The sequence below is a fragment of the Pinus tabuliformis genome, chromosome 2_2, assembly GCF_031772625.1.
Source record: "Pinus tabuliformis cultivar Carrire ecotype Pingquan chromosome 2_2, CPIR1, whole genome shotgun sequence".
Lineage (NCBI taxonomy): Eukaryota > Viridiplantae > Streptophyta > Pinopsida > Pinales > Pinaceae > Pinus > Pinus tabuliformis.
This window is the reverse complement of record NC_142300.1, coordinates 309,715,167-309,730,083: the sequence shown is the minus strand read 5'-3', so window position 1 is coordinate 309,730,083 and position 14,917 is coordinate 309,715,167.

Below are 14,917 nucleotides of genomic sequence, written 5' to 3'. Positions count from 1 at the left end.
AAGTTGATACCTGTAATGAATCATGTTGTAGGTGCTTGATCCCGCCTTTCTGTGCTTGATCTTTGCTTCTACTTTCCTTCTTTGTCTTTCTTGCTCCAATTGCAAAGTGCTTCAAGAAAACTCTAAGTGTCCAAGAGTATGAGAGGGATAGAATAATGAGAGAGCTCCAAAGCTAACCTCACAAAATGTTACCAACTGATCCTCACAATAATTTTTATGGATGAGGCCTCTATTTTGTTCATTTATCATTATTTTCCTTCATTTTCCTCCTCACATTGAAATTGTGACCTTTCACCTCCTTTTTCTCCCAATTTCCATTATTTTCATTAATAATTGTGCCAAAATTCATTTTTGTGCCTTAGCCATTGCCTTTTCTAATTTCCTTATCCATACACAACCAAATGAATAGACACTAGGGTATCATGCGCAACATTCAGCTTGGAATACGTGTCCCATTCATCTGTGGTTATTGTTTTTAACATTTATTACATGCAATTTTTCACCAGGGCTATTATAGATAAATTCCAAAACCTAAATCTCAAGAGAACCCCATTGAATACCTTTCCAAAACAATTATAAATGTACATTAAAAGATACACTCCATTTATTAAGTTAACTCAATAGAGTTGTTTAGATGTTGGCCATTAAATATAGGGTTCTTGAATTTCTTGAATAATCCTTGGTATTGGAAATATTGGTAGTGAACCAAGCCAGCTAGTCTTGAAGAAACAAAGCCACACATTCATCCTTGTCACAAAAGAAGCCTTGAACTTAACTTGAAAGAGAATAGAATTGTGTAATTAATTTCATGAAAGTGTCCATGTTTATGAGATGGATGGGCCATAGTCATGAAAACTACAAATCAACATCAAAGAAAGCTTTCACATTGGATAAGGAATAATAGATACTAGAGGATGAAAGATGGTAGGGTGATAATTGAAGGCTGAGTGTAACTTACAGTAGTGTACAATCTATGTGAATTCCATTTGTCATTAGAATTTTCTATATTTTTCATTTTATATGTTGTTGGAGTGTGAATTCATATTCAATACATGTTAAGTAATTTGCATTAGTTTATATATGAACTAGAAAAAGCACAACATCAAATACAATACTTAATCAAGCACATATGTTTACGAATATGACACAATTATTTGACTTAGCAACTTCGATCCCATTAAAACCTTTTTTTCCTAAATAAAATAAAATATTTATCTTATTGAGAGTTTACAAGGATGCACATCACATCATTGTAGAGAATAGACACTATTTTATCTAGTTTAGTGTTTTGATACCATTTTTTTCATATATAACATTTTTCAAAAAAATAGCAAAATTCTCTTGGTTATTTCTTTTAATTTGTAAATACTACAAAAATAAAGGTTGTTACTTATAAATGTTATGAAACCAGCTCACAACAATATAGAAAATATAGATCAATGCCTTAGAAATAAGCCTCCTCGAGGGGGCAACCTCCTTTCCATTACACAAATAAACAATTCTTAGATGATACAAATGACAAGACCTCCTTTCTATATATAGGAGTCTAAGGGGTCATAATATAATCAGATCTAACATAACAATAATAATGTAAGGGCACAATAATAACAATAGTGGGCTTCTATGGGGCACAATAGTAACAATATGGGGACTATATGGGTACAACAATATAATAAGGGGGTTGTACTAATAACAATAAGGGGTTACACTAATAGTATAGGGGCCTAACATGCCCCTCTCCTTGAAAAAGTGTTGTGCTCAACGCTTGAGTAGTTCTTGATGCTACTATATAAAATTCTTGTCCTCCCATGTGGAATCTTCAGCGGGTAAGTTCTTCCACTTGATGAGATACTCTGAAATTGATTGATTTTGTAGCTATCGGGTTCTTGTTTTTGTGACTGCTCCAAGTTCCAATATGATTTTTCCTTCCTCTTCAAGTTCTGGCAATATTGTTTGAATTGGGATCTTCTGCAACTTTTGAATGAGTGGCCACACTTCTTCGTCCTTCTTCCATTCATCCCTTGCTTCGTTTATCCAATCCGGTTGGATAATAGAAATAGCACAAAACAATGCTTCCACATCCTCATCCTTTCTTGAGAGTGCATCTGCAACAAAATTTTTCTTTCCTTTTCTATAGATGGTGTCGAAGTCATAACCCAACATATTTTTGACCCATTTTTACTGTTCTTCTAAAGATAATATTTGTTCTAAAAAGTATTTAAGATTATCATGATCCATTTTTACCTTGGGGTGTCTTCCCATTGGGTAAGGTCACCATTTCTTAAGTGCATGTAGTATTGCCAACATTTCCTTCTCATAAATAACTTGCTTGAGATGTAATCATAAAAATACGCAATCACCTACATCAAAACATATTTCATTATGATTTTGATCTACCTGTTGTTTCATTCGATTCTGCACCAAAGTGGCGTTATCCTTTAAAAGTTGGAGAACTTGTTGTTAATGCTCGATGTGATCCTTCATTGCTTGAACCTTTTTGTTCTTGATATGTCCTTCTATCTTTAGAGTTTGAGGAGTGGTAATTTCTTCCAATGCTTTACAAGATATGGTCGGATTGATTTCTTGATGGTCGATGTGATCTTTCACTTCCTGAACATTTTTCTTCTTGATATGTCCTTCTATCTTGGTAGTTTGAGGAGTGGTAATTCTGGCCAATGCATTACAAGATATGGTTGGATTCATTTCTTCTTTCTCGATGCGATCTTTCACTTGTTGAACCTTTTTCTTCTTCATATGTCCTTCTATCTTGAGAGTTTGAGGAGTGGTAATTCTTGCCAATGCTTTACAAGATATGGTCGGATTCATTTTTTCTTTCTCTGGGGTTGGTTCTTGTTGTATATCCTCTTCTTTTGATGTTTGTTGATCCTTTTCTTCCTCCCCTTCATAATCTATGTAAAATAATTTCTTCTTAACGCACTTATGACCTTTAGTGCATTTGCTATCACAATTGTAACAAAACCCTCTTTCTCTTTTTTCTTCCAATTGTTGTGGTGTCACCCTTGTAGGTTGTGGAAGGATAGGAGAAACAAAACTTCCATGTTTATAGTTGTGAGGGGTAGAATTCCTTGTTTCCATAATTTTTCTTTCCACTTTTCTTGCCAACCTGAATGCCTTCTCTAATGAATCAGGTTCCCAAAGACATCCTTTAAAGTCCCTATGGAGACATCAATCCTCTGCTTCTCTGGCATGTCATTTTCCCTTATATTAAATTTTTGAAAGTTCTCAATATGCTCTACCATAGAAAACTTTTGTTTTAGATTTATCAATTGGCTAAAGAAGGTGTTTCTCTTTGTATCCTCATAATGTGCTATCGTTTCCTCCGTGAAAATTGACCACATGATAAGTTGTTTACGAGAACAAAGCCCTTTATACCATAAAAATTGATTCGGTTCTAAATGATTAGATACAATACATACCTTTTGTAATAGTGGTACACCATGTGGATCAAAATATTTCTCCATCTGTAGTATCTGGTTTATCGAATCCTTGCCATCAAGCTTCCTGATCTCGCTTTTTATTAATTTTAGGAGCTTAATTTTGAAATGACTATAACTCTATAATTTTAGATCTTCTAGTTCTAAAATTGTGACCTAAAGTAGTCCTCAACGTCCTATTTCTAATGCCACCATTCTGATCGAAATTGGATTCTCCAACAAATCTTTATGCACAATCTCCCAAGATGGCCTGGTTATACACCTTTTCAAAATAGAGAACTTGTATGACATGCCACGTGTCACTGTTTTGACCTTCAGATATGAAAAATACACACAAAAAACTACATTCCACCCTCTTTCTGTAACTTCTTACGAAATTTAATTCTGATGCCTAGAGAGAAAGTTATGATAATTTTCCCAAGGCCACCTATTTAAGATGTAATTTGGGAGTCTGCAAAGACCCTAACTTCATCAAATCATATATCTGAAAATGTAGTGAGACAAGATCTAAAATTTGGACCCGAGGTTCAAACCAATTTCTTCTAAGATGGGTTTTTGTTTTAGCTTCTGAAACTTTGTAGCAAAAACGTTATAGCGAAAATTCCACGATGACCTGTTTTAGATGAAATTCTGGAGCTTGCAAAAACTACAACTTCCTGAGATCATATCTCCGAAAATATAGTGAGACAAGTTCTGAAATTAGGATCCGAGGTTCAGCGAGATTTCGTCTCAAATGTGTTTTATTTTTAGCTTCTCAAACGTCGCAAAACAAAAGTTATAGCGAAAATTCCACGATGGCCTGTTTGGAGTAGTGAAAACCCTAGAATCCAAAGCTCTGATACCAAATGTTATGAAACTAGCTCACAACAAGATAGAAAAGATAGATCAATGCCTTAGAAATAAGTCTATTCTATGGGGCAACCTCCTTTCCATTACACAAATGAACAATTCTTAGATGATACAAATGACAAGACCTCCTTTCTATATGTAGGAGTCTAAGGGGTCATAATATAATCAGAGCCGACATAACAATAATAATATAAGGGCACAATAATAACAATAGTGGGCTTCTATGGGGTACCATAGTAACAATATGGGGACTACATGGGTACAACAATATAATAAGGGGGTTGTACTAATAACAATAAGGGGTTACACTAGTAGTATAGGGGCCTAACAATAAATAAGGGTGGTTGTGTATGCCCATCATAATTAACCATGAATGCATCAGTATAACAAGATTTTCAAATATGCATTGCAATTACACACAAGTAAGTTGCTCTCTTTATTCTTCTCCAAAGACCCAAATAGGTTGTAATAAGTTCCCTTTCATTAGAGATAGTGAGTGAATTATTAATCAAGTGATGGGATTATAACCCATCAATTTATATGGATTCAAGGTTTGGGGTACCAATTTTTGTTGTAGATAGTGGTGTTGTATCTAGAAAGTCTAGAGTCACTACTACACCAACGGAACTTCTAAGACATTTTCTAAGACAAAATAAATCTTTTGTCTTAAGAAGTCACTTTTTATTTTAGTTATTTTACATTAAAATTTTATATCAATTGAATTGTCTTAAATATAACATTTATCACAAAAACAATTTGAGACAAAAATATTTAAAGACAAAACTTTATATTTAAGAGAAAAATAGTTTAAGACAAAAATATTTTAAGACAAAAACATTTTGAGACAAAAATATTTTAAGACAAAACATTGTATTTAAGACAAAAATAGGTTAAGACAAACTTTATATTTAAGACAAAAATAGATTGAGAAAAAAATATTTTAATAAAAAAAATTATATTTAAGACAAAAAAAGTTTAAGAAAAAATTATTTTAAGACAAACTTTATATTTAAGACAAAAACAGTTTGAGACAAGTATTTTAAAACAAAACATTATATTTAAGACAATTGCCACTTAAGATGAAACCCATTTAAGACAATTAACAATTATGACAAAAACCAATCAATTTAAGAATTGACTATGAGGATAGCTTTTCTCATGTAGCAAGATACTGATATATTATATCAATTCTTGCTCTAGCTATGCAAATGGTGTGGAAGATCAACACCATGGATGTAAAAATAACATTTCTTAATATGGTTATTGAGGAGGAGGTGTACATCGAGAAAACAGAATATGTTGAGACATTTGAATGAGAGTCTCATGTGGTTAGACTTAAGTGAGCATTGTATGGTTTCAAACAAGCACCCCATGCTTGGTACACCAGGATCAATAGTTATATCACCGGTTTGGGCTTCACTAATATTGAAGCGGATGCAAACCTCGATCACATCTTTGTAGAAGATAAATTTCCTGTTATTGTCTTATATGTTGTTGATTTGATTTTAACTAATGATGAGCAGCTGATGAGATCATGCAAGGAGGACCTTGCAAGGTTATTAGAAATTTGAAATGCAAGCCATGGGTCCCATGCAATACATCCTATGGTTGGAAGTATGGGAAGACGACAGGGAATTGTTTGTCTCTCAAGGCAAGTATGCAAATGAGATACTACAGAGATTATGCATGGAGAGATGTAAACCCACAGAGACACCTCTAGCAAACAACTGGAGGAAGGAGGATGTCACTTCAAGTGAAGAAGTGGATGCTACCATTTATCAACAACTAGTGGGCTCACTCATGTATCTTGTGAACACATGACCATATATGTGCTATGTAGTAAACCAGCTAAGCCAAGTTATAGTTAGGCCAACCAAATTATTTTGGAAGGCAGTTAAGCATGTTTTACGGTACCTTAGAGGCACTATCCAGTTTGGACTATGGTATAGATGGGAAGAGGGAGTGAAGTTGTGTGGCTTCATAGATGCAAATTGGGCATGAAGTCCATCAGACCGAAAGAGTACATCAGGTGGAATTTTCAGTGTTGGGTTTGCAGTTGCTTTTTTTGTACAACATGAAGCAAATATATGTGGTGCTCAGCTCGACAGAAGTAGAATACATGACTACAAGTCAAGCAACATGTGAGGTGATATGGATGAGAAAGATACTTATTGGACTATTTGGTTAGATGATGGATCCAACTGTGATCTACTATGATAATCAGAGTTGCATCAAACTCTCTGAGAATCATGTATTTCACGATTGACCCAAGCATATAGAAATTTGGTATCACCATTTACGGGACTATGTGTAAAGTCTGGTAATGTTGCTACACTACATTTCGATAGGGGAACAAGATGCTATAATTTTGAAAAAAACTTTGTCAAGAGAGATGTTTGATTTCGACAAGTGCAGGATAGGGGTGGTTGATAATCCCTTTATTGCTGAGAGGGAGTGTTGAAAAATGGAGAAATAAATTCTCAATTTGATTTTTCCTTGATTAAATTGATAAAGTTTGAATTTCCACATCAATAGACAACTTGGATACAGTTAACTTGTGTGACATGGCTTGTTTCACTTGGTCTACTCAGTAAATTTGAGTTGGAGGAGATAAATTTTAGTTAAGCATGTGGGATTGCTAAGTTGTAGCAACCAAAGTTAGTTATCTCAAGTTGTTTTCAGTTAAACTAGTTCCAGCTATTGGAGGACCTAGTTGAAGGTCAGTTGTGAAGTGGGACTTCAGTGGCGAGACACGTGTGGATGGTGACTGCAAAGTGAGTTGTGAATTGATGAATCCAAAAATAGAGCTTGTTGATGATGGTGAAGATTCCAATAAACAAGTGAATAACATGTGTGATTTAGTTGGTATGATTGTAGTTGATGATGACCTCTTTGCATTAGATTTCAAGGAATTTAAGTTTGATAATAGATTCAAAAGATGATATTGTTGGTATTGACTACACCTTATCTGGAGATATCATTTGTATTGTACGGGTTGGTACCTTTTCACTGGATGTGGTTGGTGATGTTAGTAATACTCAACGACTAGTAAAGATTCATACTAACTCTAGAACAAGCCTATGGATGCTTGTTTATAAAGGGATACCCCTCCTCAACTTAGCTCATTGGATTCTTTGCTTGTTCATGCTATTGGTTGTTCTCAACCTTCCTTCTCTAATGGTTTGAGACTATTTGCTTTATTTATTTTACATGGCCTAGTCAAATAAGAAGAATGGAGCTTGTCTCCACAACTTTTCCATTTCGATAAGTTAGAAATAAAAGGAGTCCAATTCTATATCTAGTAGATTAATAGCCTATTGATACACCTTTGGTGAACTATGCATAGCTCTCACCTATCACTGTAGCTCAATGAAATGGAATCTAATAGATCTAGTGGCAAAGAGTTCAATTTAATGCCCAAGACACTAGTAGAAATGGAGTAGTTGTGAAGGCAATGATCTCCATTGGGGATTTCCTTTTTTATTAAAGGATAATAAGAATATTGGTGTTGGCAGAAGAGATAAAATATATCTACCAAAAACATAATATCATCGCTCTCATGGTGCCATTATCTTTTGTTAACTCATTCGAATGCAGGTAATGTATAAGGATTCATCAATGTATATGGAATTTTCTCTCTTTCCAATAGAAAAATAAGTTCATCCTAGTATTAATATATAGAATGAGTTTCATTAATATGTATGGTTCAATTTCGTTTGATGATCCTATTTCTCCAAAGGATATATATATATATATATATATATATATATATATATATATAGGTTTAAGATATGGTGACACCTTTAAATATGAGGTAATTTTTGGTAAAATTATAAGTGGAAGAACAAGTTGGGGTTTGAATTTCCTTTGTAGTAGTAGGCTACTTGAATTTTCCATCGAAATGTTTTGTTGTGGCCCAACATAGAATAATCTTTGGATGGAAAGGTTTGTTATGGGTGGTATTTTTTTTAGCCCTTCAATTCATTATATTCTTTGTATTTTTAGGGTATTTGTTGTTCTCAACTTTCCTTTTCCAAGGGATTAATACTATTTGCTTTATTCATTTGTCATGGCCCAGTGAAAGAAGAATAATGTGGCTTGTCTCCACAACTCTTCCATTTCTCTAAGTTACAAATAAAAACATTCCAGTTCTATAGACAAGAGACTAATAGCCTCTTGATACACCTTTAGTGAGCTATGCATGAAGACCTTGGATGAGGGTATAACTACAATCTAGGTTTTTGAACTCAAGAGTTGGTTCTTACACACATTTAAAATCTACCCCTTTTCCCATTTGATCATTTTTTTCATACTGATGTTTTATATTCTAGATCATTTGATTAAAAATTTTAAGTATATATAAATGTATTCATGATTTGGTAGGCATATTTTGATGTAAATTAAGCTTCTATATATTCAAGAAATACCTTTCCTAGAGTGGACAATGAGGTAGTGCAAAAATTGATATGTTGACAAATGCTCTATTCCTAGTGTTTGGCTTATTATCTTCAATTTATTGGTTATATCATTGTTTCCACTTCTTGCATCTTAAATTAGTTTGTTCACATTTTATGCTCATGTCTCTTGCAGTATATTGATCTCATTGATTTGGTTTTTCTTGAGATATCTTAGTGAATTGTTGTCACCATCTTTTAAATCAATGGTTGCAAATTATTCACTAGAATCATAAAGTAGAGGCAAATAGCTGCAACTATTTTGAGTGCCATGGTTATATTTTTCACCGTTGTATAAGCACTTGAAATATCCTAAAACAACCCCATTATAGTTTGAACCAGATTCCAACAATCTAGTTATGTTAGCATGATCAACACAATCAGATGTTTCATGATGATAATAAATTAACAGTGCCATATTTGGGGATCACATGTAGTCACTCTCATTCATGGATGATGTAGTGTAAGTATGTTATGTTTTTCTGAATTTGGATTATAATAAAAGGATTCTTCAATTGGGTTGAATTTGTTGTAGCCATGAAATTTATTTGAAATTGGGATTCCTTGAACCTATAGATCATTGTGCCTTTGTAATATATATTTCAAACTATGGTTTTTACATTTTTTATTTCTAGAGATGGTTAAATTTTTTGAATTTTTAGTAGCTTACTCTCATTGCTGAGAGATGGAAATTCTTCGAACAAGAACTATGGAAAATTAATATGTACTTTAGAAGCCTCAATATTCTTTGAGATTATCTCACCCTTAACAAGCTTTTTCTTTATCCAAGAGTTCTAGCAATTTTAAATATCATTATCTATTCTTCTAGGTGGATGGAATTCTATGTATGCCCACCTGCACATATTTAATCCATTAAAATATATCTTAATGTAAATCCTTTAATGCACCACCAAGAACTAATAAATCGATGAAACTTAAACCAACATGTTTCTAAAAATGGTATGCAGATGAATGATAATATTTTATTCATTTGGACTAAAACTACCTCACTTGTTATAAACTCTCAAGTAGTTGATCCATCACAATCTCTAGCTTTTTCCACAATGAACGTTGAAGACCTGCCATGCAAGTAAGTATGAATTGATGCACAATAATATTAAAAAAAACCATAGTTTTATTTCTTTTAACACATGTTATTTTTAGGTAAGGAGGGTTTATAGCAATAGGCATTGTTTGTCGCACATTTGTTCAACTAAGATTTGCACAAGGATGGAGTTTTGGGCATCTCTCGATTTATTGGAGATTAGACAAATACCCATGGCATTACCTTCTCCACACCAAAGGAACCCTTGGAGTGGACTCGTCAGGGAGAGACTTGAAAAACTATTTTCCCTACTAGACTCACTATGTAGAACCCCAAAAATCTATTTTCCGAGCTATTTATGTGATAACTAGTTAAAGAAACTTTACCGACTACCTTCAATGGTTATGTGCTTAAACCCCATGATGGGAGAATAACAGTGTTCAAAGCTGACGAGTGAAGCCTAGTAAATTCCATATGGTCAAAGCTAGTTCCTTCGAAGGAGAGTCTCAAAATTAACCCTATCTTCGTGACTCATCATTCTTACTCATGGTTGAGGTTGTGACCACACTTATGTTGAACAGGCTATTAAAAAGGATCTATTAGATTTTCCAGAACATCAAACAAAAAAATCATGTTGAAATATAGCAAAAAATTATGCAAGTGGGATAGAAAAAGCGTTAAAGAGTTGCCGCATGTAATATCCCTCACTAGGGATTCCTCGAAAACCCTCAAGAACACTAGAGATTTTTTTTGTAAATAACATCTTTAGAGTGCACTCAAAACACACTACCTATAGAAAAGGAATAACATCAACCTTATATATAAGTAATTACAAAATTCAAAATATTTCAACACAGCAAGAAATTCATTGAGAGTTTGTTAATTCATTATAGTTCATAGCCTTTATTTAGGGTTTGGACTTTAATCTCTAAGACATGAAGATGGGAGTACTTTTATTATTAGTCCTTGTTGTCTATGACATGGGACTATAGTGATCGATTGTATTAGTTAGAATTAGTACTTGTGCATATTAATCCAAAGCTTTTATGAACTTTACCATGTTCATAAAATGACCATTGTTCTCAACCTATAAATTTATCAATTTAACTTTGAGGACCAATAAGATATTTGATGGTATTATTTGGCCTCTTCCCAAGGAATACAAACCATATCATTGATATTATTCATACAATATCTCTATTCCATGCATTTATTTGATTTGTATTTCCAAGATTTAAAACTAATGCTAACATTAGTTTATAAACATTAAATGCTACCTATAACCATGGAAACACTGAAGAGGGCTAGATGGATGTGTGCATGTTGGTGTGGTGTATAAGGAACGAGACACTTGTTAGTCTTCTTATTCTTCTCCTGAGAAAAATTAGTGGCTACCTTCAGATTTAGTTGTAGCTCTAGACTTCTTAATAGGGTGCACAACCTCTCCTATGCATTAGATTCACAACCCAACTTCAACTCTAAATGCTTTAGCTTGAAAACCCAAATTCAACTCCAAGGCAACTGATTTTATATTTGACAATGGAGTTGTGGTTAGTACTGGTGCCAGTGGGATTTAAGACTCATCCAAGCTACCTAACATCTGCATCTGAGCTTTGGTCAGTGCATATCACATAAGTTGCAAACATTTGAGCGAAGAAGATGTCGAAAGCCATGATCGGTGTAAATTTCATTTGTAAATATGCGATGTTGACTTTTGTGTAGCTTGGGAGGTACTCCAAGCCCTAGCGGTCGAGTGTTGAAAGTAAAAGCGCCACAAATAGGCTTGGGGCTTGGAACCCAAGTATGGGGTTTTCCACCCATCGATGTTTGGGCCAAAACCATGAATTGTTTTTGACATGTGATGGATAAGGATGATAGTGCTCATCAAGATGATTCTAACGCAATGAGAATCATCTCATTCTGAGTTTTCATTGAGGAGAAATGAATTTATGAAGTTGACAAGTAATTATTGGTTTTCAAGTCATGTAGGCTTGAAGTAAAATTTTTCCAATAGATGTGTCTCTTCACTAATTTGTGGAGCCCCTCATTTGGATATAAATAGAGGGTGATTTGATGTGTTTTATATCATCCATTGTGCAACATCTTCTCAAGGAAAAGGAGCTCTGAAATTGGGATGCAAGAAGAGGCCTAGACAACATGAAAGAGGTCAAGCCATAGCCGTAGCAAGAGAGGCACACCACAGGGAGGCCGAGGATTGTTTTTGGGTTGGAAGAGGGGTCTGAGTTTGCCATGATAAGGGCCGAGGAGGCTGGCTATTAGGCTGAGTTCCTTGAGGGAAATAATGTTGTTGTTTGGAGTGTGTTTGGGCACCATTTTGAGGACTGTCTCACTATTGGAGGGTTGTTGTGTTAGGCTGCATGCCATAGCACACAACTGGGCTTGTTTAAGGGTTGTCAAGGGTTGACATATTCCCTAAAGAAGTAGTGTGGTTGAGGAGGAGTCCTCTTAAGGTGTGTCACAACCATTTAAGGGCCTGTTTGATGACTATTGGGAGGATTTAGGGCTGTAGAAAGTGCCCTAACCAGGTGTCACGAACAACAAGATGAAAACATTATTACAACAATGTTTTTGGAGGGGTGTTGGGTCAAAGACTTTGACTAGTGCTTGGATCAATTTGATGGGAAGTTGTAGGAGACCCTAGGATCTGTTTGGAGGAGCCCACGTGGACTGTTGGGAAGCCTACCAAGCAACCAAGGTGACAACATACACATCAAATGAGAGGCAAGAGGACAATAGCAATGAGAGTTGCAAACATTTCCTTGATGAAAGTTTCATAGATGTCCTAGGTGAGGACATGATTGGTTCCCAGATTTGTGCAATATCTCCTCTATTGCAGAAGAAAAGGGTGGATTAGTGAAGTTTGTTGGCAGCCATGTGTAAGGGTATCCTGGGTGTGGGGATGCCCTAGCTAGGTGCAGATGCTACATCATGGACTTGGTCACTCATGGTCTGTTGGAGGGCAGTGTGAGAGTGGACCAAGTGTGGACAAGATTGGGCACTTATGGTCTGTTGGAGGAGAGTGTGATAGTGTCCAAGTTAGGGCCCAATGAGCAACACCTTGATGGACAAAGGTAGTTGCAAGAGTGTAAGCTATTAAGCTCAAGGGTTTACGAACCAAAGGAGTAGTTATGGGGCCCAACACCTTGATTGCTATATTACCTACCCTCATTCTATATTAATGAGTTTATTTTATGGTCCTTTAACTTTTTATTATTAGTTTTATCAATAATCCTTTCAAAATATAAATCATTGTTTTAATTTTTCATTTTTCTATGTAACCTATCCTCTCTTAAACACGCCCAACCCGAGACCCATACCTAATGCTCAAAATCCCCTAATGATGCCAATGTCCCTACTTGAAGGCTAAATATCCCTTAAATATGTCATCTACCACATCACCTATGGTTCTTTATCATAACATTTTTTTCATGGTTTTTCTAGTCCTAAAATTTCGAGGCCATTTTGAGGTACTAAAAAATATTTTTTTGGTCATTTTGGGGCCTGGGTGTTTCCATGACATTACATAGTCGTAGCTAAAAGTTGTAATCCTTATATAGTTCTTTCCAATGAGCTACTATGAGCCTAAAATAGATATCGTATGTGAACCCTGCACCCCTAGGAAGTTGGTGCACTAGATAACCATCTCAAGGCCCTCAAACAATTTAGTGATTAATATTGTGGGTTATGGTATTGAAAATTTAGGTTTTATTCTTTATGTTAAAGGGCATTCTTTTTCCCCCTAGTAACAAGTTTTGGAAATAATCATAACCTACATCTCTCTCTTTAGATATAGGGTACCACTATCCTAGCTAGTTAGTGTTCTATAACATTATGTTATTTTATTTATCATAGTAATATGGTTTTTACAATATTATTGCTCTCTATACTAAATTTCTCTCTATGTGTTCCATTTCCTTTCCTACCTTTCATTTTGTTCTTTGTACAACCCAGATAAGGTGTGCCAAAATTGAGCATACTTAGCCTAGGATATGCCTCTCTAACTTCTTATTAATATTTGGCTTTAAACATGTAATTCATATGCATTTACAATTTTTAACCAAGCGTTCCAAACATGCACATTACACAATTCTAGACACAATGATTTTCCTACACTTATGTGACAACAACCATGTCTAATGCATAATCCCAAAAGTTATAATAGAAGAATTGTATTAGAATAGCCTTGGGTGACAAACCATCCCAAAATTTACAATGATAACATATGCGAGGACACTCAACCACAAGCATGCCATAATATCTATTCAATACACCTTTGATATACATCCACCCATTTACATAACTCCGACAACGCATGCCACCCTTGTACCAAAGTAGTTAGTAGATTTCACTACACCCAAGGTGTGGCTCTTGTACAATAATTTCAGAGAAATCTTCGTGCAACCCTTCATCACCTTACTACAACCTATGGTGTGCATTGCTTTGTGGTGCATTGCAGAGCAGTTGATAAACTAACTAAACTATGGAGTCCTCCTAGTTATGGGACTAAGGCTTAAGTTTGAATTTCCATTAATATGCATCCCCTCAAACTTTGGATTTAGCTCAGGGTAATAACTTGCAAGAAAGATTACAATGTGGTTGCCTTACAATTGGGTGAGGAGTTCAAGTCCTTTCTTCATTTTTCAGTCATCATTAAACGCACAGATAAGTGTACATTGCTTATGTGTATTGCCTTATGGACTGTGATGAATCTTGTTACGTTGTGAATGATGCAAGATCTTACATGTTTATAAATGTAAATGAATGTCTGAGTTTTGATTGTCACTGTATCTTGATGATTATAACAATGTAATGTATGCACATGAATTTTAAAGTGTCCCTAGAATATGTTATTCATTATTATGTGCATGGTGAATGTGCAGTTATGTGTTCATATTCAGTCAATTGATTTCCAAATTTATCAGTACAATTATTTTAACTAATCCCTACGGTAGTTATTTTGTAGCTATTGTGTCCTAGGTTTGTTGTTCTCCATGTAAAATCTCTAAAGTATTCAGAGGTATACTTCCCCTGACTCACAAGCATCTCACCATCACCCTATCATACTTCCAACCCAAGGAAGTAATGTGTCAATC